The sequence below is a fragment of the Gopherus evgoodei genome, chromosome 7 (genome assembly GCF_007399415.2).
Source record: "Gopherus evgoodei ecotype Sinaloan lineage chromosome 7, rGopEvg1_v1.p, whole genome shotgun sequence".
Lineage (NCBI taxonomy): Eukaryota > Metazoa > Chordata > Testudines > Testudinidae > Gopherus > Gopherus evgoodei.
Window position 1 is genome coordinate 90,403,608 of NC_044328.1, and position 22,662 is coordinate 90,426,269.

General features: G+C 41.7%; 1 long non-coding RNA gene across 1 annotated transcript in view; it reads left to right on the plus strand.

Moving 5' to 3' along the window:
- LOC115654814 overlaps positions 1-17,605 on the plus strand; it is a 48,080-nt gene extending 30,475 nt beyond the window's left edge. The window contains exons 4-5 of the long non-coding RNA XR_004001272.1: positions 1,828-1,941; positions 17,571-17,605. This is a non-coding gene — a long non-coding RNA (uncharacterized LOC115654814). The remainder of the gene's footprint in view (positions 1-1,827; positions 1,942-17,570) is intronic.
- Positions 17,606-22,662: the final 5,057 nt, after the last annotated feature.

Sequence of the window (22,662 nt, forward strand, 5' to 3'; positions counted from 1 at the left end):
AAAGCTAATAAAATGTTAGGAACCATTGGGAAAGGGATAGATAATAAGGCAGTAAATATAATGCCACTATAAAAATCCATGGTACATCCATGCCTTGAATAGAGTGTGCAATTCTAGTCACCTCATCTCAAAAAAGATATATGAAAGTTTGAAAAGGTACAGAGAAGGGTAACAAAAATGATGAGGGGTATGGAACAGCTTTCATATGAGGAGAGGTTCAAAGGACTGAGACTGTTCAGCTTAGAAAAGAGACAGCTGAGGGGGGGATGTTATAGAGGTCTATATAACCATGAATGATGTAGAGAAAGTGAGTAGGGAATTGTTATTTACCCCTTGCACAAGAACTAGGGGTCACTCAATGAAATTAAGAGGCAGCAGATTTAAAACAAACAAAAGGAAATACTTCTTTGCACCATGCACTGTCACCCTGTGGAATTCATTGCCAGGGGATGTTGTGAAGGCCAAAAGTATAACTCAGTTCAAAAAAGAATGAGATAAATTCATGGGCAATAAGCCCATTAATGGCTATTAGCCAAGATGGTCAGAGATGCAACCCCATGTTCTGGGTGACCCTAAACCTTTGACTTCCAGAAGGTGGGACTGGTTGACAGGAAATGGATCACTTGATAAATTGTTCTGTTCTGTTCATTCTGAAGCATCTGTCACCAGCCACTGTTGGAAGACAGTACACTGGGCTAGATGGACCATTGTTCTGACCCAGAGAAATCATTATTATGATTTATGCAACCAGACCTGAGATACAAAATTTAGTGAAACTAGGATAGCCAAAAGTATACATTTTTATAACACCAGCAACTTTTTGGTAATACATTATTAAAGTTGAGCACATTTTCAAACTTTAATTATGGAAGTACTGTAAATCAATATGGAACACATAATATAGTGTAGGCCCAAATAGTCAGCTACTGTCACTAAACATTCATATATTGTAATTTTAAATAGAACCTTGTTTACTGCTGAAAAATGGCTGCTTGATAGTTTGATGGGTTTTTAATCAATTCAAGACGATTTATCTTAATCTTTGGAATATATTTTGTTTGCTTTACATAAAGCAGTGAGCAATTAGTTACTTTGTTGAGTCTTTTGAAGCATAAAGTTCCCAATGCAGTTGTAGCTGTATTGAAGCTTAAAATATGTATACCTTTTTGTACTTCTTTGAAGTAAACATAACATAAAGCAGCACATGTGAAACATAAGAGAAGTGTTATGAAGTAGAATTTGTAACAACATAGTAAAAATCTCATTCATTTAAAACAGAGATTGGTTCAGTAGAAAATCCTGTTCAGAATTAACCGTCAAGAACCAGGGACTCAATTTGTACAGCAAGAAAAGCACCAGAACTGTGGGTTAATGACCAACAACATGCTTTCTAGTTCTGTCTCCTTGTGTTTTGTGTTAAGTTGCTAGACTCAATCTAAAACTTGGATAAGATTTTCCATCAGACCCAAATGTTCCTATTCAGGAAAAAGTAAATATACTAAACATTAGAAAGGCAAATGGAGCCATATATACCACTAATAAGAGGCTGTAACCCTACTGACTGTGATGAGGGTGACTTTTCCATCAAGTCTGGAATGTTCAAGGTCAAGACAAACACAACCACCAAAAGGACAATTCCTAGGAATGGAAAGTTTAAGTCCTAGTGATTTTTCAAATTTAGAAATGCTATGCATTGGTTTTTAAAAGTATAGAAATATATGGGAATATGATTTCTAAATATCACCCTCAGACTGATGTGGAAGTAAAAACTCTGGATTCAAATCTCTGTTTCATTTAATCTCAAGCTCTCTTTCCTTTTCTCAAAAGGGTTTTCACTGAATGCTGAAGACAGGAAAGAGGATTCTGAAGAATGAATCCATCCAAGTGTTTTGTAATGACTGATAAAAAAAAAATCAAAAGAAAGTTCACGCAGAAATTTCAGTTAGTATTTGTTTCTTCATATCCTTGGTGGTGCTATTTTATTTTCAGCGGACAGACTTCTTTCCAGAAGCATGTTGTTAGCTGCTCTAATTAATGCTTGTAGAACACTTAGATTATTTAAAGTTTTAGTTGCAGTAAGTTATTACAGAAAACAAATAATAAGCACTTTGAAAATCTGGCCACTTGTGTATACTTTTGTTTGTTTTCTTGAATAATTTAGCTTATTTAGCACATCTAGATTAGATGTGTTAATTAACATCTATGGTGCAGGACCTTGTTTGCTGAGCTCTTTTGAAAATCCAGCCATGGGTGTTGCAATGGAAGCTGCTGGGTGTTGAATGCTTTTGAAACTTTGGTCTCTATTTAAAGTACCTATCTAGTAGCTGAGCTGTTTTGAAAAGTGAGTCTTGACTGTGCATGCTAAGTGTGACCAAGAGCAATTTCCTGGACAAATCTTATTGAATTAAGTTAAAATTTATTGAATTAGGTTTAATACCTTTGGGTCCATTGTATTAAAATGCAATTGTTTGTGTTATTATATGTAGCTTTTCTAGGAGACTGTCTAACGCCTTGGGGAAATGATAGGAACTTCCAAGACTTGTTTGGGACAATACATATGAAGTGAATTTCCTAAGACATACTTGGAAAGCCTTTACAAGCTACACCTGGGGAGAGAAACCCATTGTCTACTGATTACTTGCTCTTGGAAACTTCAGATCAAAGACCTAAAACTGTATAAAAGTGGGAATAAACTTCTCATTAGGGTTCTAATTCTGTGCTGAGGCTGTTATGCACTTGTGACCATAGGAGAGACCCCCTCTGAGGGGTTTGCAGGACTATTTACCTGTCAGAACCCAGGTGAGATTTGGGGTGATCTCTGGGAAGGTTATGAGCAAGTGCATAGGTTCTCTCATATTGTTTTTAAGATGTTTTCTCTGTGATACTTTTATCCTAAGAATAAAATTTCATAGAAAGTGCTGTGTGGTATCTTAATTGTGGGCAATTATGCAGTTGTTAGACTTTGAAGAGAAAGCAAACAGGTCTGCTTAGGCAGTCTGTCTTTTGCTGGGAACAGTGCAATAAAGGCATAATGGTTCAGCCTGGAGATACTCAACTCAGAAGGGGGAGTTGGGGGAATGTGTGTCTTCTCCACCCAAGTAAGGCAACAGCCGGGAGCGGCTCCAGGCACCAGCGCTCCAAGCATGTGCCTGGGGCGGCAAGCTGCGGGGGGCGCTCTGCCGGTTGCCGCTAGGGTGACAGGCAGGGTGCCTTCGGCGGCTTGCCTGCAGAGGGTCCACTGGTCCCGTGGCGTGCCTTTGGGAGGTCTGTTGAAGCTGCGGGACCAGCGGACCCTCCGTGCTTGGGTCTAGATGTCTAGAGCCGCCCCTGGCAACAGCATGGGGTGCTGGAAGCCTGACAGCTAGTGCCTTGCTGGACTACTGTGGGGAAATACAAGTGCAGTTGCCCTGGACAGTGACATTTTTTAAAAATCTGGCCTACAATGGTTTCTGAAAGTCTTCCTGATAGGATGGGGTGCCAGAGAACCCTGTACATTTGCCAAGTGAGCTGTGTCATTTTTTTTCAGGCCTTTTTACTTTTGACAGTGAGCTTACAGACAAACTATACTTTCCTGCAAGCTGTATTTTTCTTTTGCATCTTAAAATGTGATTTTGAGACCATGTCGATTTTAGCACATTCGCTAGTTGGTTCATCCTTGTCAACTCCTATCCTCTGAGTGTCCTCTTCATACAGTCTTGCTTAGCAACTCTTCCTTTCAGCCATTCCTGAAGCCCCAGGTGTAGATGGATGAATGTCACTGATAAACCTTTCTTTAGTGTGTGCAGGGATGTACCTGAAACTTTGAGATTGGGGTTCCTCATCAGATCATATCCTCAAAGAAAATAGAACTCAGATTCCACCCTTAGAACGAATGATTGAGAGAAAAGATCCATGGTCAAAGGGCAGACTTTCTTTTAAAATTAGTAGACTCAAAGGCTGAGATGGCCAGGCCAGGAAGGCAGAATTTGTTTTACAAAGACAGATGAACAGTATTTTTAAAATTGGAGATAAGCCCAGGAAGCTGTTGGCATTTGCAGTTGAATGTGATCTACAAATACAAGCAGTATTGCTTATAAAAAATGGAAATTAACTCTAGGATTTTTCTCTGCTGCATATTAACTTGTTTAAGTATGATACCAGTCAGTTCTTTTCTGATTAAACCTTGTATTTTTTATTGTTTCTTTTTTTGTCTGACAGTGACCTTCTTGTCTAGATGGAAGACTACTTCTAACTTTTAAATACAACAGATATAGAATAGGTGTCAAAAATTTAGGCCCTGAACTGAATAGATTCTCTTAATTTTGAGAAATTGACTCTTATTTTGACCCAGATTGTTGTTATAAGTAATTCAAACTAGTATAATCCCTACTGCTATGAAAATGTTACCCACAATGTTAGCCACCAAAAGGCAAGGGCACAGTGGTCAAATCCTCAGCTGGTGTAAATTCACTGATAGAACTATGACAATTAACACCAGCTGAGGATTTAGAGGAATATATTTAGTGCACATGGATTTTAAGGCTGTAATAGAATGCTAAATTGTATTATACTGTTCAGCCATTAAGTAGCACTGTGTGTAATATACAGTACCTTATTTAAACAAACCTCAGCTGTGCCTGGCAGAGCATTAAAAGATCTCATGATGAACACATCTGGTGTGTATGAGTAAGCACTCTAGCCAGTACAGATCTGGTATAGGAACATGACAAAGTGTAGCTAAGTTACTCTCTAATAGAGAAGATTGTACCTGCCATACAGTACACTGATACATTCTGATCACCTTAGGGTTTGTCTACACAAGGGAAAAACCTGCAGTAGTTGACGTGTACTAAGTCCCCCTGCGGACACTCCTAGAGTGCCTTTGTGCTCATTAGCTTATTGCACTTTGGAAGTGTATTAAGCTAAACCACATGAGGGCACTCAGCACACAAGAAGTGTGTCCACACAGAGAGTTAGTGCAGAATAGCTAGTATGTTTTAAATTCACACCCTAGCTCTCCACACAATAACTCCTTGTGTAGACAAGCCATAGTTTGGTTTAGGAAAGCCAATCTATTGCTAATTTTCTCAAATTATTGTACTGGGACTTAGTGGAGTAGCTGTTTGAGTCCCCTCTCATGGCCAGGTGTCACTTCACAGTCACCCAGCCCGTTTGCCCCCTTTTGCAGGTCCCATAAGAACTCATTCAGTTCCAAGATAGGTCAAACAATACCCTCCCGATGGTCCAATTTATTGAGTCCTCGGGTACACAAGTTCAGGGTCTCCTTCCTGGAAGTCCAAATAAGAGAGTCTTTCAAACAGAACACAAACTCAGAGTCTGCATCTCAGTTTCAGCTGGGCACAGTCCCTCCTCTCTGAGGGTTGGTCAGTCTTTCTGTTTCCCAGCATCTCCTGCCTGGAGTTTGCCTTTCTCCTCAGGCTCTCTCAGCTGGTGCCTGGGCCCTAATGAGGCCTTCTTACTACTCCCTGCAGTGTCTACGCGCATAGTTGCAGTCTCCTGGGCTTTTTATACTGGAATCACTTGATTCCCTCTGTTGGGGCTTGTTCTGTAATCAGGGTTATTTTAGTCCCAGGATCTCCCCTGTTACAGGGGATATTACAACTGAGTCCAATTCTCTTCACCATAATTTTATACCCACATAACTCCAGTCTTTTCTCCTGATTTACACCCATGAAATTGAGACCAGAAGCAGGCTCATAGTCTCATTTTCATTGTACCTAGATTTAGAGGGCTCAATCTATTTCCCACTGAAGTCAACAGGACACTCCAGATGGTATCCAGAGTCTCCACGCTGTCCCAATTTCTGCAACTTTGATAAAAACCAGATGGTTTAAACCTAACCCAGATTAAGTGGAGGTGAAGCAGATTGGCTGGGAGAAGCACTGTAAGCAATGGGTAGAATCTATAACTGCTCCCTCAGTTGAGGGTGTTTGCCCACCTACTGTCTAAGCAATTTGCAGTCTCAAGGTCTTAGACTCATTAATGCTCCTAGATTCCCAAACTGCGTTAGCTTCCAGATATGCCTTTTTTCCATCTGGAGTTGGCCAGGAGATTACATCCTTTCCAATCAGATGTGGCCCTCACCACCATCATCCTCACTGTTGTTGCCTCTGTACTGGGAAACTACAACACAGTCCACATACATAGTTTATCCTTGCAGACCCGTCAGAAGCTTCAGCTACTACACCTATGTCTGCACTCAGCAATGGCTGCCATTCAACTTCTGGTTACATCAAAGTACTGCTTACTGTCTGCAGGGTACTAATAGAATGTGCCTATCAGATCGCAAGCACCGTATGCATTCATTAGAAATACTTCTGCTCTCAGGGCACAAAGAGGTGCTCATGGAGTTGCTGACATTGTTTCTGGGCAGAGAACCACTCACCACTGGCATTTGTTCCCATCAGAAATTTCTCCAAGCCCAAACATGGTTATACTCAGAATAAGTTGCAATATACATCCTCACTCTTTGCTAATTGTGGATGCTGCCATCAGTGGCAGTTAGTCTTCTGGGTATTCTCCATCTCTGCCTTGTCACTGTGCTGGAGTGGAGTGGGGTGTGTTTGCTCCTTATATTTGCTTGTTGTTAATTGAACTCTCTATAAAATCATATCACAGTGATGGCCATACTGTAAGTGCTTGCAATAATGCAAATTAGAGATAACCTAAAATGTGTGGTCTGATCAGATACAGAAAGGAGATTTGATCAGGTTTGAAGGTTTCAGTTTAATGTTCTGTGGCAGCCTTCTTCACTTCAGCTTTTGCCTTCTATTGGAGTCCCTTTGCTGAGGTATGCTTTAATTATGAAATGAGGCTTTATTAGTAATGCTCAAAGAAAAATAATTGACAGGTTGACAAACAAATAAGTTTAAAATACTGTAGCCTCTGCAGTAACTGAGCAAAGAACTTACCACAACTCCATCAGAACCTATGGTAGAGTACTTAGAAAGTTTGGGGGCTCACAATGCAAAAACTGCATTCTGATCTTGACTCCAGGGCTGAAGACCTAGTTGTCAATTAGGTCAGGGAAGTGAAGTGGGAGCCCTCTGCAATTATCACTGTACTCAACTATCTTCTTTAGCCTCTATAAACCCCAGCCTTCAGAATTCCCCACCAATGTGAACATAAACATGGTCTCTTCCAATTCTGCCCTCCTTTCCATCCTGTCCAAGTTAACCCCTGTCTTCTAAACATCACCCTACTGCTGCTCCGGGCCCTCCTCCCAAGAGTAATTCCTTATTATATTGTGCTTAATATCTGGGGGTAGGTGGGGTGAGAAGGTGTTCTAGCCACATTTGCCATAGGCAGTAGCTAATCAGAGAAGAGGGATTTGCATAGTCACTCTATGTTATTGAACAATAAATCAGTCATCATGCAAATAATCCCTTTGTTAAAGTGTAGGGAATTAAGATAAAGGCATAATTCAGCATAATGCAGCATCCTTGTTCTCTAGCAGCCTGAGACTATTCCATTTCAATATAATTTGGTGACTCTCTTTGAACATTGTTCTCATTAAATATCTTGTAACTGGTGTACCAAAAAACTTAGATTTGTAATATCTTGGACTGTGCTCAGGATGAGCTAAAAATGAGCTATTAGTACATGAATCAGTATATAGTCACAAATGAAAATGATAGGTTTGTGGGCATTTTTACAATGATCATAATCAAAACCCTGGTTTAAATATGGGACATTGTGTACTCCGCATCATAGCTGTTGCCTTGGAAACAAGCACATGATACGAAATGCTAGTGGAGCATGCCCAGTGAGTGAATAAGTAAGGTCCATTATTCTTCCTTTGTTTTGAAATCTCTCTTAGGTTTCCTGTTGTAGCCACAACTGAGACAAATGCTTTGTGTGTGTCATATGTAAAAACATGGTACAGGAGACTGGTCATGTTGGGTATTGGGCCTGCTAAAACCTAGATTAATATAGAGCAAAACAATTTGCACTCTGTTTCAGTGGGAAAGTTCAGTCTCCCAACACAGACACTTCTAAAAATCTCAGTAAGGTAATTTCTTCTGTTCAGGGGGGAAAATTAGCCAAACTACAAATCACAACAGCAAGTTCTCATCTATCAAAATAGTTAAACAAGATGTTTTGGTCTTTTGAAGCCTCTTGTGCATTGCTTTTTTTTCCTGCTGGTAAGTATCAGTGTCCTGATTGTTTTCTCCCCTCTAGTTAAAATACGCGAACACTTGAAGGATAATCCACAGAAAAAGATAATTGCATTGCTCAACTTTGCTTTTTTGTTGTATGGTTTAAAAAATGAAAAGAAATGACTGGTTAAGATACAAAAGAATTCTTCTGCTGATCACTATGCTGCAGCTCTGCTGGTTGGCATTTGCATGCAACAGTGTGTCTAGAATGCATGATGAGTCCTTCACAGACTCCCACAGCCTGGTGGAGTTTAAAGCTGAATATATTCAAGTCCATACCCAGTCTGATCTCCCTGAAGAATAAGACCTCTGTTGAAGCTGACTTGAATCATGCTGGTTTCTCTCTGCTAATTTGTGGTAGAGATAATTGACAGTCCTTTAAAAATAGCCAAAGCTGGAGCTGATTTTATATATAAATAAAGAGATTGATTCTGAAGTTACATTGCCATAGGGTCCTTAAGGACAATATTTGCTAATCTTCAATTTTTAATTGTTCTAATGAGATTACTATGCCTATAATTCTTGTTGGGACAGACTAGATGTGGCAATGACATGGGAAACTAAAGAAGTATTCTTTAAAGAAGGAATCTGTTTCACTTAAGAAGTCTCCCTTTTCTGGCATGGTTTGCTTTTTGTTATTTTGCTCTTCCTTAGAGCTTGGGCATATGCTTTCCAACTACTCACAGTGTGTACAGCTTTATAAATCATCTAGGAGTCAGAATGAAAATAACTAGAGAGAACTCTTTGTGCCTTTTTCTCCTGTCCCTGTTAGCCAGCCCATGGAGGCTTTCACATGCAAAAGCCTTTAAAAGCACACCGACAAAGAGGTAAATATAATTGTGTAATATCTGCAAAAGGAGAAGCTGCCCTAAGAAAAGTGTTGCAAGAAGATTATGGGAGTCTGTGCTGTGACAACACATCAAATGTCCATCAATTCCCTTACTTCACAAGGGTCTCTGTTTTATGACAGACGCCACAGTTACTGCTATTCTTTACAGTACAATAGTGTGTATTAGTGATTACCGTGAGCTGCTAACATAAGTAGCATTTATTTCCTACATTGTCTCTTTTGAGATGGCTTTGGTGGTGTCATACCCTCAAGTCCCACACTGCTGGAGTGGCCAAATGCTTGATTGCTTGGAAAACGCCTGAGATATCTCCACTTTCTATGTAGTGATGTACAGGGGAAGATGGTTACGTATGATCAGTGGTGCCCTCCTCTCCAGGCTCCTATACAGAAATACTGCTGAAATACTAGCAGTTATTTTGAATTCATTATTTCTGTTGGGATGTTGGTCTATATAAACATGTATGAAGGGTCACGGTCCAGCTTAAGTAGCAGTGGTATATCCTCTGCCGCAAGAGAAGAGCTGTTCAAAGTCTCTGTTACACTGGTCCATTCATTTAGGGCAAGACTGTGCTATTAAGGCACAGCTGAGCCACCCAGAAAATGAACCAGGAAAGCTTTGTGCTGCAGGGAGACCCAGGCCCTCCTGATGCTCCCCAGCACAAAGACCATATGCTCTCTGCCACTCCTTGAGTATGCAGTCTCTTTTGCAGCTGGCCATCTCCATAGGTAGGCGCATGAGGGAATAGGAGGGGCCAGGCTTTCTCCCTGTCTTTGCCTCTTTTGGTGTAGTAGTTTCTGTGCTCAGGCACTGATCCCTGCACAGGAGGCACAGATTCCTGCACAGGAGGCACAGGAGAGGAGATTCCATGTGCCCTTCTTCCCCTGTGATCGAGGCCTGGACTTGAGGCTGTCCTTTAGGTATCACTTCTTTAAATTCAAACCATGTAGGAAGGCCATGGGACTCAAGCTCACTGCACTTTCCAAGGCAAACACAGTTTCCTCTGTTTTCATCTCCTGAATGGAAGTTTTCATTGTCCTGTAAGGCTATGTTGTTTCCACCATAATAACCTGTAGTCCTGTTTAAGGGAACTTTTTACAGATTACCAATAGCTTTTACAGATTACCAATCTAGTGCTAGTTTTTGATCTGATTCCTCCCCTGAGGATGCTGAACTTTGTTATACTGTGATGACTGCTAGTAAGTGGGTTCAACTACATCTACTTCTTGAAATCCCTCTTGTGTGCTACTAAGGATGGAGTCAGGAATAGTCTCTCCTCTTGCTTGCTCCAGAGCTAGCTGTTTCCAAGGAAGACACATTTAGACACACAGCCTCTCTAAGCCTTCCCCCCATTGTGACACCTGACCAGTTTATATGTAGATAGCTGAGCCAATAACCATTGGACTTAGTGGTTGCCTTTTTGATCTCGCTGAACACTACTTTATCTTAGACTCAGTATTTGTCTCTAAATGTATTCTACTGTAGGGCTCTCTCCACTCAGAAATTTAACACATTAGTTTGGATGGAACCTTTTAGGAACAGTGCTACTTCCCAGGCCTTTATGTCCTAATATGACCTTCCAGGTGTTACAGTATCCCAAATGGACACTGTACCCCATGGCTTTTAATACTGACATGGGAACATGATTGTTTTTGTGCTTATAGCCGTGGTTGAATATGTGATTCTGATTTTATTTGATTGAGCTGTAGTGTAGTCAGCAACCTCTTCCAGGATTTAGACCCTGGCTCTGAATCGACATTGCCTTACACCTCGTGTAGTCAATTACATCACTAAGTGGGTGTAACTTGCTACTCAGTCGGAACTCTCTGCTCTCACAGATGGTAGCATTTTACACTGTTTGCATAGATGTCAGCAACTCCCTAAGCCCCCTTGTGTGGTAATGTCAGGCAGCAGGTCCTGTGCTTAATTAGCCAGGGAGCTAGCAAGAATCATGATACAGTTGCTGTCATAAACAGATAAGTAAGAGTTAATAGAACAGAAGTACTTCGTATCTCTTTTGCCTGTAAAGGGTTAACAAGATCAGTAAGCCTGGCTGTCACCTGACCAGAGGACCAATCAGGGGACAGGATACTTTCAAATCTTGAGGGAGGGAAGTTTGTGTGTGTGATGTTAGTTTTTGGTTGTTGTTCACTCTAGGGACTCAGAGGGACCAGACGTGCAACTAGGTTTCTCTCCAGTCTCTTTGATACAGTCTCTTATATGTCCAGAATAGTGAGTACTAGGTAGATAAGGTGAGTTAGGCTTATGTTTGTTTTCTTTATTTGCAAATGTGTATTTGACTGGAAGGAGTTCAAATGTGTATTTGGCTGGAAGGATTTTAATTTGTACTTGTATACTTAGGCTGGGAGGGTATTCCCAGTGTCTATAGCTGAAAGACCCTGTAACATATTCTATCTTAAATTTACAAAGATAATTTTTTACTGTTTTTTTCTTTCTTTAATTAAAAGCTTTTCTTGTTTAAGAACCTGATTGTTTTTTAATTCTGATGTGAGACCCCAGAGGACGGGGTCTGGATTCACCAGGGAATTGGTGGGGAGAAAGGAGGGAAGGGGGAGAGAGAGGTTAATTTCTCTCTGTGTTAGGATTACTTTCTCTCTCAGGGAGAGTCTGGGAGGGGGAGAGAGAAGGAGGGGGGAAGGTGGATTTTCCTCTCTGTTTTAAGATTCAAGGAGTTTGAATCACAGTGATCTTCCAGGGTAACCCAGGGAGGGGAAGCCTGGGAGAGGCAATGGTGAGGGGAAGTGTTTACTTTAAGATCCAGAGGGACTGGGTCTTGGGGGTCCCCGGGCAAGATTTTGGGGGGACCAGAGTGTACCAGGCACTAGAATTCCTGGTTGGTGGCAGTGCTACAAGTACTAAGCTGGTAATTGAGCTTGGAGGAATTCATGCTGGTACCCCATCTTTTGGATGCTAAGGTTCAGAGTGGGGAATTATACCATGACAGTTGCTTTGTCTACATTCCCCTTGATCTTCACCACAGTTATGTCCTGGTTCACCATCCCTATTTTCCTTCCCTTTATCATACCTAGTTCTTCAGACAGACACAGAGCTGCTCCAGGGGCAGGAGGGGGGCAATTTACCCCAAGCCCGGGCCCTGCGGGGGCTGCCATGAGAATATAGTATTCTATAGTATTGCAACTTTTTTTTATGTAAGGGGCCCCCAAAATTACTTTGCCCTGAATCCTCTGGAAAGCCCTGGACAGACAAGAGTGCGTGTGTGTGGGGGTGAGGTAATATCTTTTATTGGACCAACTTCTATTGGTGAAAGAGGCAAACTTCTGAGCAGCACAGTTTTGTCATGGTTATAAACAGAGAGCCAAGCCCTGCAAGAGTGGGAAAATAGAACAATAGAGATTGGACTTGAGGTGCTGTATGAGCCATAAAGAACAGCAATTATCCAAATATAATTAAGTCCGCTAATTCTGAGTGGAACCCAGTGCCATCTGGTATACTGTAGATCATGGCAGAAACTCTGACAGGTGAATGTATGCTGGGGGAGGAGGCTGCAGCAGCGAAAAGCCATCATAACTCTTCTACCCCATGTGTGCCTGCCAGATGGGTCAGCTGTGCCTCTAAAGTGGCAGACAACATGCTGAGAAGAGGAGTAGTCAACACAAGTAGGGGGATGTGGAGTGGGATTTTCAGACTCATTTAAGGGACTTAGAAGCACACGTCCCATTGGCTTTCAATGTAAATTGTGCTCCCAAGTTACTTAAGTGCTTTTCAAAATCTAACCCATGATGATTCAGAACATTTGCTGGCAGAGCTCCTATGGATCCAACAGGCCTCTGCTGGCCAAATCCCAGGGGGAATGCATGCAGCAGCACCAGGGTAAATCCCTCAATGGAGAGCAGTTTAGAGGGAATCTAGCCCTATGTCTATTAATCACAAGTAAGAGGTCACTGTGAAAGCTGGATTTCTTATGTGGGAATAGAAAGCTCTCCCACTACACTCCAGAATCAGCAAAAGAGCTGTGAGAACAGGATTAGCTTGGACCAAAGGTGCTCTTTAAATTCTGGTTGCCACTTCATCTGCAGCAGATTGTTCTTGCCAGCGCAAGTGAAAAAATTTGAAAATGTAATGTTCAAATGCAGCGAACAACTCCCTGCCTGCCATGCATGAATTAAATATTGCAAGAAGGCAAAGTTAACTAAAAGTTTTAAGTACGTTCTTCACTGGGAAGAAAATCATAGAATGCAGTGTTCAGAAGCCTAATCTAAAAGTTCTCCAGGCTCTTGGCATAAGCACAAGGTAAAAGTGAATGGGAGGCAGCTTTAGAATGAGAGAATTTCCATTTTTCCCCTTCCCCACTCCTCCTTGGGTCATCTGTCTGGAGGGGAAATTGCTTGGTTCAAATGTCAGTACAATAACTTCCACCAGTATAAATAAGACCTTTTTATGTCATCTTCTCTGTGCAATTCTACAGTGGTTATGTAATACTCACACTGTATTGACACATGCTGCCTGAAATAATTAGTTTGCATTATAATAGTTTCTGTTCTAGTCAATAATTAAAAGCACTGAATCCTAAAAGCATGTGCACATATCCCCATATTTTTACTAAAAAGTTTCTTCTACTCCTGGATCAAGAAACTTCAGGAAAAATATTGTAAACAAATCAATTATTAAGAAAAAATAAACCTGATGTTCAAGATTTTCAAAAGTGACTCATGATTTTGGGGGCCTAAGTTTTTTGAGTACATCTTAAAAGAACCAGCTTCTCAGAAAATGCTGAGCATCTGACAAATAGGCCCCTTTTAACACCTCAAACTAGGCACCCAAAAATCACTAGTCACTTTTGAAAAATGTATGTTAGCATGTCATAGGCATAGAACATTTTAAAGGTAGTAAATTTTAATTCAAGGCTAACCTTTTAAAGGAAACAATCCCCTTAGAATTGAATTTAAAATTAAGGTTCCATAAACAACAGCATCTGTAACTCTAAATCCCTTCTTACCAGGTTGTGGGACTGTGAAAACTCAGGGATAGAGGCATATTTATTTATTTAATTTCTAGAGCATCTACAGCATTAAACCCTTTAATTAGAAACAACCCCTCCACCCAAAACAAAACCCTACACTAAACATTTACTCTAATGCCAAACAAAACAAATTACTCTTGCCTTATTCTCTGGGATATGTTAGGGCCAGGTTCCAAGAACCTGCCAGGTGGAGTAAATTCCAAAGATGGGGCCCTCAAGTGGAAGTACTCTTCTACTGGATATGGAGTGTTAACAGGTAGGTCTTTATTGAAAAGCTTTTCCCAGCCAATCTTAACAGCTGCTCAGGGGTACATGGCAAGAAGCAGCCTTTCAGATTATTCAGGTTTCAATGTATTCAGCATTTATAAAAAATATTACCAGCATCTTGAAATCCAAATGGAAATAAACAGGTATACAGGGCAAACCTGAGTGCACATGCTGTGTTCATGCTGGCATGCACTGCTTTATTAAGGAGGGAGGCAGTGGCAGAGTCCAGAGTTAACTCTGATTAGAACACATGGCAGTAATCAAACCTGGAATTAACCAGGATGGATATGATTGTGCAGTATTCATGCTTGAAAGGAATGGCTGCCATCTGAAAGATATCATGTGATCTGGGAATCTAGGAGCATTGCTAAATCCAATAGGAATTTGAGACTGCAAGTCTTTTAAAGAAAATTTGAGTATTCAAATTCCATAGATGGTGCAGACATGATGTCTGCCCACTCCTCAGTAGTTCCCCCTGCCAACAGTTATGTCACTCTTATCCATGGTAAGATGCAGCCATGCACATTCACTCAGATCCTTTGAGAGTAATGAGGCTAGAATCTGTGTTTGGTAAACAGGAGATGGAGAACTATGCTGAGCTGGCCAAGACCTGGAATTTCTGGATGAGTTGGAATGTCCCACCAAAATTGTTTCAGAAACACCTACACTTTCTCTGTCTCTGTGTTGGCAGTATTTTAGGGACAGATCTCCCCTACTTTCTGAAAATCCAGTGTGGGGTTCAGCTACCTTTCTGTCCCCTAGCATCTAATCTGACGAGGTCTTGTGTGCTATATAAATTGATGTGAGTTAGACTACATTGCATGAGCCTGTGTGTGACTGCATGACATCATGTGTTTTGTGAACTGGGTAATGCTGCCTCAGGTGATGGGATCCACCACAATACAATATGGGGTGAAATGTGCAAGACAACAGTACGTTGTAAACTGATTTACTGCTGGCTAACAGGAAACCTTTCCATGGAAAAGCTCTGGTAGCACTCTGTGAAGTGTGATGGCATTTTGCAAAGTATGAGAATTTGCACCACTAAAACCTCAGAATACTAAAGAGTGTCTACATTGTTTGATACAGTGGTGCAAGACTCCACATGCTTCTGCAGACTACACTGCTGCTAGTATTGAATTAGCACAGGGCAATGATTAGAGATGGGTGAATGTTGCAATGAATGGAAACTCAATTTAAGAAGCTTCCATATGTTTGGATGCTAAAATTTTATCTAAAGCTACCAGAAATTATAGGTATCTCCTTCCCTAATCTTTGCTCTATTCACCTGCTGTCTTCTTCACTTGAGGAGGAATGGTCTGCTACACTCTTCCAGCCTTGTTTACATACCCTGCTGGGAAGCTGAGCCTGATGATCTCATTTCCTTAAAGTTTAAAAGGCACAGTGTGCATACCAGGAGATGGTAAAAGGCAACAAGCATGTGAGAGACCATCCTGTGAGATTAGCATTTGTTGCAAGAGGAGTGTGATCTCTTGAGGCAGTTCGGAAAGCTTTAGGAAAGGCTTTTTTCCTCTAATTTGCAATGCATTCTGGAGCATAATTTTCTCAAAGCTTAAAGAAATGTTTAAGTATAAAAGAGAGGAGATCAACAGGCTCATTGTAGTGGTTATTGTTGGGTCCCTCAGGATAGGAGCAAACTTGGATGGGAGAGAAGAGGGCATCATTGTTCTGTTCCTTAGTGAATATTAGAAGTTGAACTACCCACCTACTCTGCAAGAAGATTTGTCCTCAAATGGTGCCAAGTAGCTGAATGAGTGTGGTGTTTGAAAGGTGAATGAAATTGAGGATCATTTTTTATTTTATCTGCATTGATTCTTGATCTAAGGAATATTCCCCATATGTTAAATTAACATACTGTACCTTTCTCGCACTTAAAAAACAAATGAAAACAAAACCCATCTTTCCCTGTTTAAGGGCTTATTTTCTACTGGTAAGTATTTACTAGAGGAACTATGAAGTTTCAGGCAATATGATTTTTCTTAATATAGACTTGCCTTCACACCCATATTCCTTATTTATCTGTTGAGTAGTTGGGCACAGGTCATTAATATCTTATTCAGTTAACAAAAAAATCACAAATCAAGGATTAGAAGTAAGGGAAATTTTATGAAAAAATGCAACATGATGGAACAGGAGGAATATAAACGTGTATGTCACCTTTTGTGGGTTCACATTCCATTCTTCTAACATATTTTTGCCATGCAATCCATTAGATTTCAAATATGTTGAACTGACGTCTCCCCTAATTTAGCTTTAGAACTCTCCACTCCACTTACTTTCTAACAACCTGTTCTACTTCAGACATTCTAAACCAAATACCTTGTGTACTTAATGACATCAAGCAGGCATGCTATACAAAGCTGATGTTACTTAGTCCTGGTCTACACTATGAGTTTAGGTCGAATTTAGCAGCCTTAGATCAATTTAACCCTGCACCTGTCCACATGACAAAGCCATTTTTGTTGACTTAAAGGATGCTTAAAATTGATTTCTGTACTCCTCCCCGACGAGGGGATTAGCGCTGAAATTGACATTGCTGGGTTGAATTTGGGGTAGCGTGGACACAATTCGACGGTATTGGCTTCAGGGAGCTATCCCAGAGTGCTCCGTTGTAACCAGTTTGGACAGCACTTTCAACTCAGATGTGCTGGCCAGGTACACAGGAATAGCCCCAGGAACTTCTGAATTTCATTTCTTGTTTGGTCAGCGTGGCAAGGTGATCAGCACAGATGACCATGCAGATCTCATCAGCAGAGGTGTACCAGAATCGCAAAAAAGCTCCTGCATGCACCTAATGGGAGATACTGGATCTGATCGCTGTATGGGGAGATGAATCTGTGCTATCCAATTCCGTTCCAAAACACAAAATGCCAAAATATTTGAAAAATCTCCAAGGGCATGAATGACAGAGGCTATAACAGGCACCTGCAGCAGTGCCTCGTGAAACTTAAGGAGCTGAGGTAAGCCTATCAAAAAACCAAAGAGGCAAACTGCTGCTCTGGGTCAGACCAGACCTCTGGTAAGTGAACATTTGTAAATATAATACATGGTTTAAAAGCAAGCATATTTAATCCTTAATTTGCCCTAAAGACTTAAAGAAACCAAAAGACTGTGGCTTACCATGTTTGCCTGCAAGCCGAATTCTGTTGCCTGGCCCTGCGTGTGTGATCTCTCACACCAAATCAGCAAGCCCTCAATATAAGAGGTAAAAGTTGACTTTATACTCTAAAATGTGTCTTTTTAAGTACTAGTCTCCATTTTTATTTCCTACAGCACCTGCAAATGTTTCAATGCTTCCCCTATCGTCTCCGTCCCAGAGGCTAGCGCAGATAAGAAGGTGAAAAAAATGCACTTACGATGAAATGTTCTCTGAGCTCATGCACTGAAAGAACTCGGCAAAATGCATGGAGGCAGACAATGTCAGAGTCCAGGAAAGCACAAAATGAATGCAAGGACAGGAGGCTGGAGCAAGAGGAGAGGTGGTTGCCTCCTGCCTCATCACGCTGCCATGCTAAGGCTACTGGAGGATCAAACTGATATGCTCTGGCATATAGTTGAGCTGCAGGAAAAGCAGCAGGAGCGCAGACTGTTGCTTCAGCCTGTGTAACCGATCGCCCACCTCCCCAAGTTTCATAGCTTCCTCACCCAGATGCCCAAGAACGCGGGGAGGGGGGCTCCGGGCACCCAACCACTCCACCTAAGAGGACTGACCAAGCAACAGAAGACTGGCATTCAATAAGCTTTGAAGTGCAGTGTCGTCCTGTCCTTCCCTCCTCCCCTCCTTCCCCCTTCCCACCCAGTGCTTCCCTCCTCCTCCACCCCTCCTGGGCTACCTTGGCAGTTATCCCCCTATTTGTGTGACAAATTAATAAAGAATGCATGAATTTGAAACAACACTGACTTTATTGCCTCTGCAAGTGGTGATTGAAGCGGGGGAGGGGAGGGTGCTTGTTTTACAGAGAAATAGAGTGAACCGAGGGGGTGGGTTTTCATCAAGGAGAAACAAACAGAACTTTCACACCGTAGCCTGGCCACTCATGAAATTGGTTTTCGAAGCTTCTCTGATACACAGCGTGCCCTGCTGTGCTCTTCTAACTGCCCTAGTGTTTGGCTGCGCATAATCAGTTGCCAGGTGATTTGCCTCAACCTCCCACCCTGCCATAAATGTCTCTCCCTTACTCTCACAGATATTGTGGAGCGCACAGCAAGCAGTAATAGCTATAGGAATATTGATTTTGCTGAGGTCTAACTGAGTCAGTAAACTGTGTCAGCGTGCTTTTAAATGTCCGAATGCACATTCTACCACCATTCTGCACTTACTCAGCCTATAGCTGAAGAACTCCTGACTACTGTCCAGCATGCCTGTGTATGGCTTCATGAACCATGGCATAAAGGGGTAGGCTGGGCCCCCAAGGATAACTATAGGCATTTCAACATCTCAACAGTTATTTTCTAGTCTGGAAAGCAAGTCCCTTGCTGCAGCCATTCAGACAGACCAGAGTTCCTGAAGATGCGAGCATCATGTACCTTTCCTGGCCATCCCATGTTGATGTTGGTGAAATGTCCCTTGTGATCCACCAGTGCTTGCAGCACCATTGAAAAGTACCCCTTGCAGTTTATGCACTGGCTGTCTTGGTGCTCCAGTCCCAAGATAGGGATATGTGTTCTATCTATCGCCCCACCACAGTTAGGGAATCCCACTGCAGCAAAGCCATCCACTATGGCCTGCACATTTCCCAGAGTCACTACCCTTGATAGCAGCAGCTCAGTGATTGCGTTGGCTACTTGGATCACAGCAGCCCTCACAGTAGATTTGCCCACTCCAAATTGATTCCCGACTGACCGGTAGCTGTCTGGCGTTGCAAGTTTCCAGAGGGCTATCGCCACTCACTTGTGAACTGTGAGGGTTGCTCTCATCTTGGTATTCTTGCGGTTCAGGGCAGGGGAAAGCAAGTCACAGAGTTCCATGAAAGTTCCCTTACGCATGCAAAGGTTTTGCAGCCTCTGGGATTCATCCCAGACATGCAACATTATGTGGTCCCACCAGTTTATGCTTGTTTCTTGGGCCCAGAATTGGTGTTCCACAGCATGAACCTGCCCCATTAGCACCATGATGTCCACATTGCCTGGGACCGTGCTTTGAGAGAAGTCTATGTCCATATCCTCACCACTCTCATCACTGCGCTGCCATCACCTCCTCACCTGCTTCTGCAGGTTCTGGTTCTGTATATATTGCAGGATGATGTGTGAGGTGTTTACAACAGTGATAACTGCCGCGGTGATCTGAGCGGGCTCCATGCTTGTTGTGGTAGGATGTCTGCAGGAGAGCAGAGTTGCAGAGGAAGCGGTGGATGATGGAATAGATATTTATAGAGAGATGCCATGACAATAGATATTTATAGAGAATGATGAGAGGACTTGCGAGGTGGATTCATGCGAGCAGGAGAGCAGAGCTGCAGCAGAAGCGGGAGCCCATGACAGCCAACATGGAGAAATTTGCTATCGATCAAGACAGAAGAGCAGAGTGGCAGTGGAAGCAGTGGTTGGAATGCCAGTTTTTCCAACTTATTGCTCTGTCTGCGCCAGAGCAGGAGAGCAGAATGGCAGTGGAAGTGGTTGTTTGATGACAACAGTTAGCAGTCTTCTGCACCATCTGCTGAAAGCAATATGGTGGCCCCATGAAAAAAAGGCACAAAATGATTTCTGTTGCTTTCATGGAGGGAGGGGCGACTGATGACATGTACCCAGAACCACCCACAATAATGTTTTTGCCCCATCAGGCATTGCACACTCAACCCAGAATTACAATGGGCGGCGGAGACTGCGGGGACTGTGGGATAGCTACCCACAGTGCAATGCTCTGGAAGTCGATGCTAGCCACGGTACTGTGATGCACTCTGCCAACTTAATGCACTTAGGGGGGACTGTCATAAACAGATAAGTAAGAGTTAATAGCACAGAAGTACTTCATGTCTCTTTTACCTGTAAAGGGTTAACAAGTTCAGTGAGCCTGGCTATCACCTGACCAGAGGACCAATCAGGGGACAGGATACTTTCAAATCCTGAGGAAGGGAAGTTTTGTGTGTGCTGTTAGTTTTTGGTGGTTGTTCACTCTGGGGGCTCAGAGGGACCAGACGTGCAACCAGGTTTCTCTCCAATCTCTCCGATACAGGCTCTTATAAGTTCAAAATAGTGAGTACTAGATAGATATGGTGAGGTAGGCTTATGTTTGTTTTCTTTATTTGCAAATGTGTATTTGGCTGGAAGGAGTTCAAATGTGTATTTGGCTGGAAGGAGTTCAAATTTGTATTTTGCTGAAAGGATTTTAATTTGTACTTGTATACTTAGGCTGGGAGGGTATTCCCAGTGTCTATAGCTAAAAGACCCTGTAACATATTCCATCTTAAATTTACAAAGATAATTTTTACTATTTTTCCATCTTTAATTAAAAGCTTTTTCTTGTTTAAGAACATGATTGTTTTTTTATTCTGGTGAGACCCCAGGGGACTGGGTCTGGATTCACCAAGGAATTGGTGGGGGAGAAAGGAGGGAAAGGGGAGAGAAAGGTTAATTTCTCTCTGTGTTAGGATTACTTTCTCTCTCAGGGAGAGTCTGGGAGGGGGAAAGGTGGATTTTCCTCTCTGTTTTAAGATTCAAGGAGTTTGAATCACAGTAATCTTCCAGGGTAACCCAGGGAGGGGAAGCCTGGGAGAGGCAATGGTGAGGGAAAGGGTTTACTTTCCTTGTGTTAAGATCCAGAGGGACTGGGTCTTGGGGGTCCCTGGGCAAGGTTTTGGGGGGACCAGAGTGTACCAGGCACTGGAATTCCTGGTTGGTGGCAGCGCTACAAGTACTAAGCTGGTAATTGAGCTTAGAGGAATTCATGCTGGTACCCCATCTTTTGGACGCTAAGGTTCAGAGTGGGGTATTATACCACGACAGGGACACACACAATCGACTGTATAAAATCACTTCCTAAAAATTGACTTATATAAATGCGACCTAATTTCGTAGTGTAGACATATCCTTAGTGAATTTTACCAGGTTTAAGAAGTCATACGTAGCGACATTGCATATTGAGTTCTACTGTCATTTCCTATTTGTCTCGTGTGTGTGTGTGGGGAGGGGGGAATGGAAAAAATTGCCTTTAACTTTTCCCTATCTAGTTTCACTCCTCAGACATTTTTCATGCTTCAAAAAACTACTCTGGTTTATGTACAAACATTATTCTGCTTTCATTTGTATTGCACTAGCATTTACAGGCCAAATCCTTTACTAATCTAAATCCTGTTAAATCCCCCTGTAAGGAATGGGATTGCATGGGATGCAAGTTTTTACAGAATTTTCCCCTAAAGTAACATTCCAGGACCAAATTTTACAGAGAGCTTCCATTTTTGTGTGCATCAATAGAGAGCTTTGCAAACACAAGTTCTGTGTACCAGAGAGACAGTGGACAAAAAATTACTCTTATATGTGTGTGGTTCCACTGTAAGGAACATAGAAACATTGATTAAATGTCAATCTCACACACACCCATATATATATATATAAATTCTATAATATAGAAAAGTTTCTTACTGAATAGAATGACTTATACGCTGGATTTGGTTATGGAAAATACAGTTTCCACAAAAAACTGTGTTTTCTGTGGGACAGTAGATTTTGCTGAAATGTTTTGATTTTCCATTGAGAACAACAAAGCCAATATTTTGTTGTGGGTCAGCTTAACCCAAATCAAAACATTTTCGTTTATCAAATGGGGTAGAAATGTTTCATTTTGGGTCAGTACAACATGATTCTGTTCTCCCTTAAGCTGCAGTGGTGCTTCATGGGAGCTGTAGTTTGGGTGCTTTGTGCCCCATTTTCCCCTCTAGGTCAGGTTCCCTATTTGTGCTACATCTCCCATAATGCACCCTTTGGCTGAAGCACAGTGAATCATGGGAGATGTAACCAGTCCAGGTTCTGCTGATTTGTGCATTTCAACATATTACTGGAAAATGGCAGCTTTGTTAAGACTTTTTTTAAAAGTAGAAACTGTCCATTATTTTTAAAGAACATCACAGAGATTCCAGGAGGAGGGTTTGTAGTTCAACAGAAGGGAATTTTGACATGTGAGAATTTAAGTTGTGTGTTATAGGTTTTGTGTAAAAGGACTGTGAAAGTTGATGAGAAACACCATGCAAAATTCCAGAAAAAGGTATATTGACTTTTTTCCATTAATACTTCTTACAGGTCAAAAATGAACAGACTATTAAAAAAATACTCTCACTTTTAGTTTTCTTAAATAAAGTCTTTATTTCATTTCTAGAAGGTCTTGCTAAAAATGAAATACTGGCTCAGTCTTAAATATGAAGCCTTTATTGGT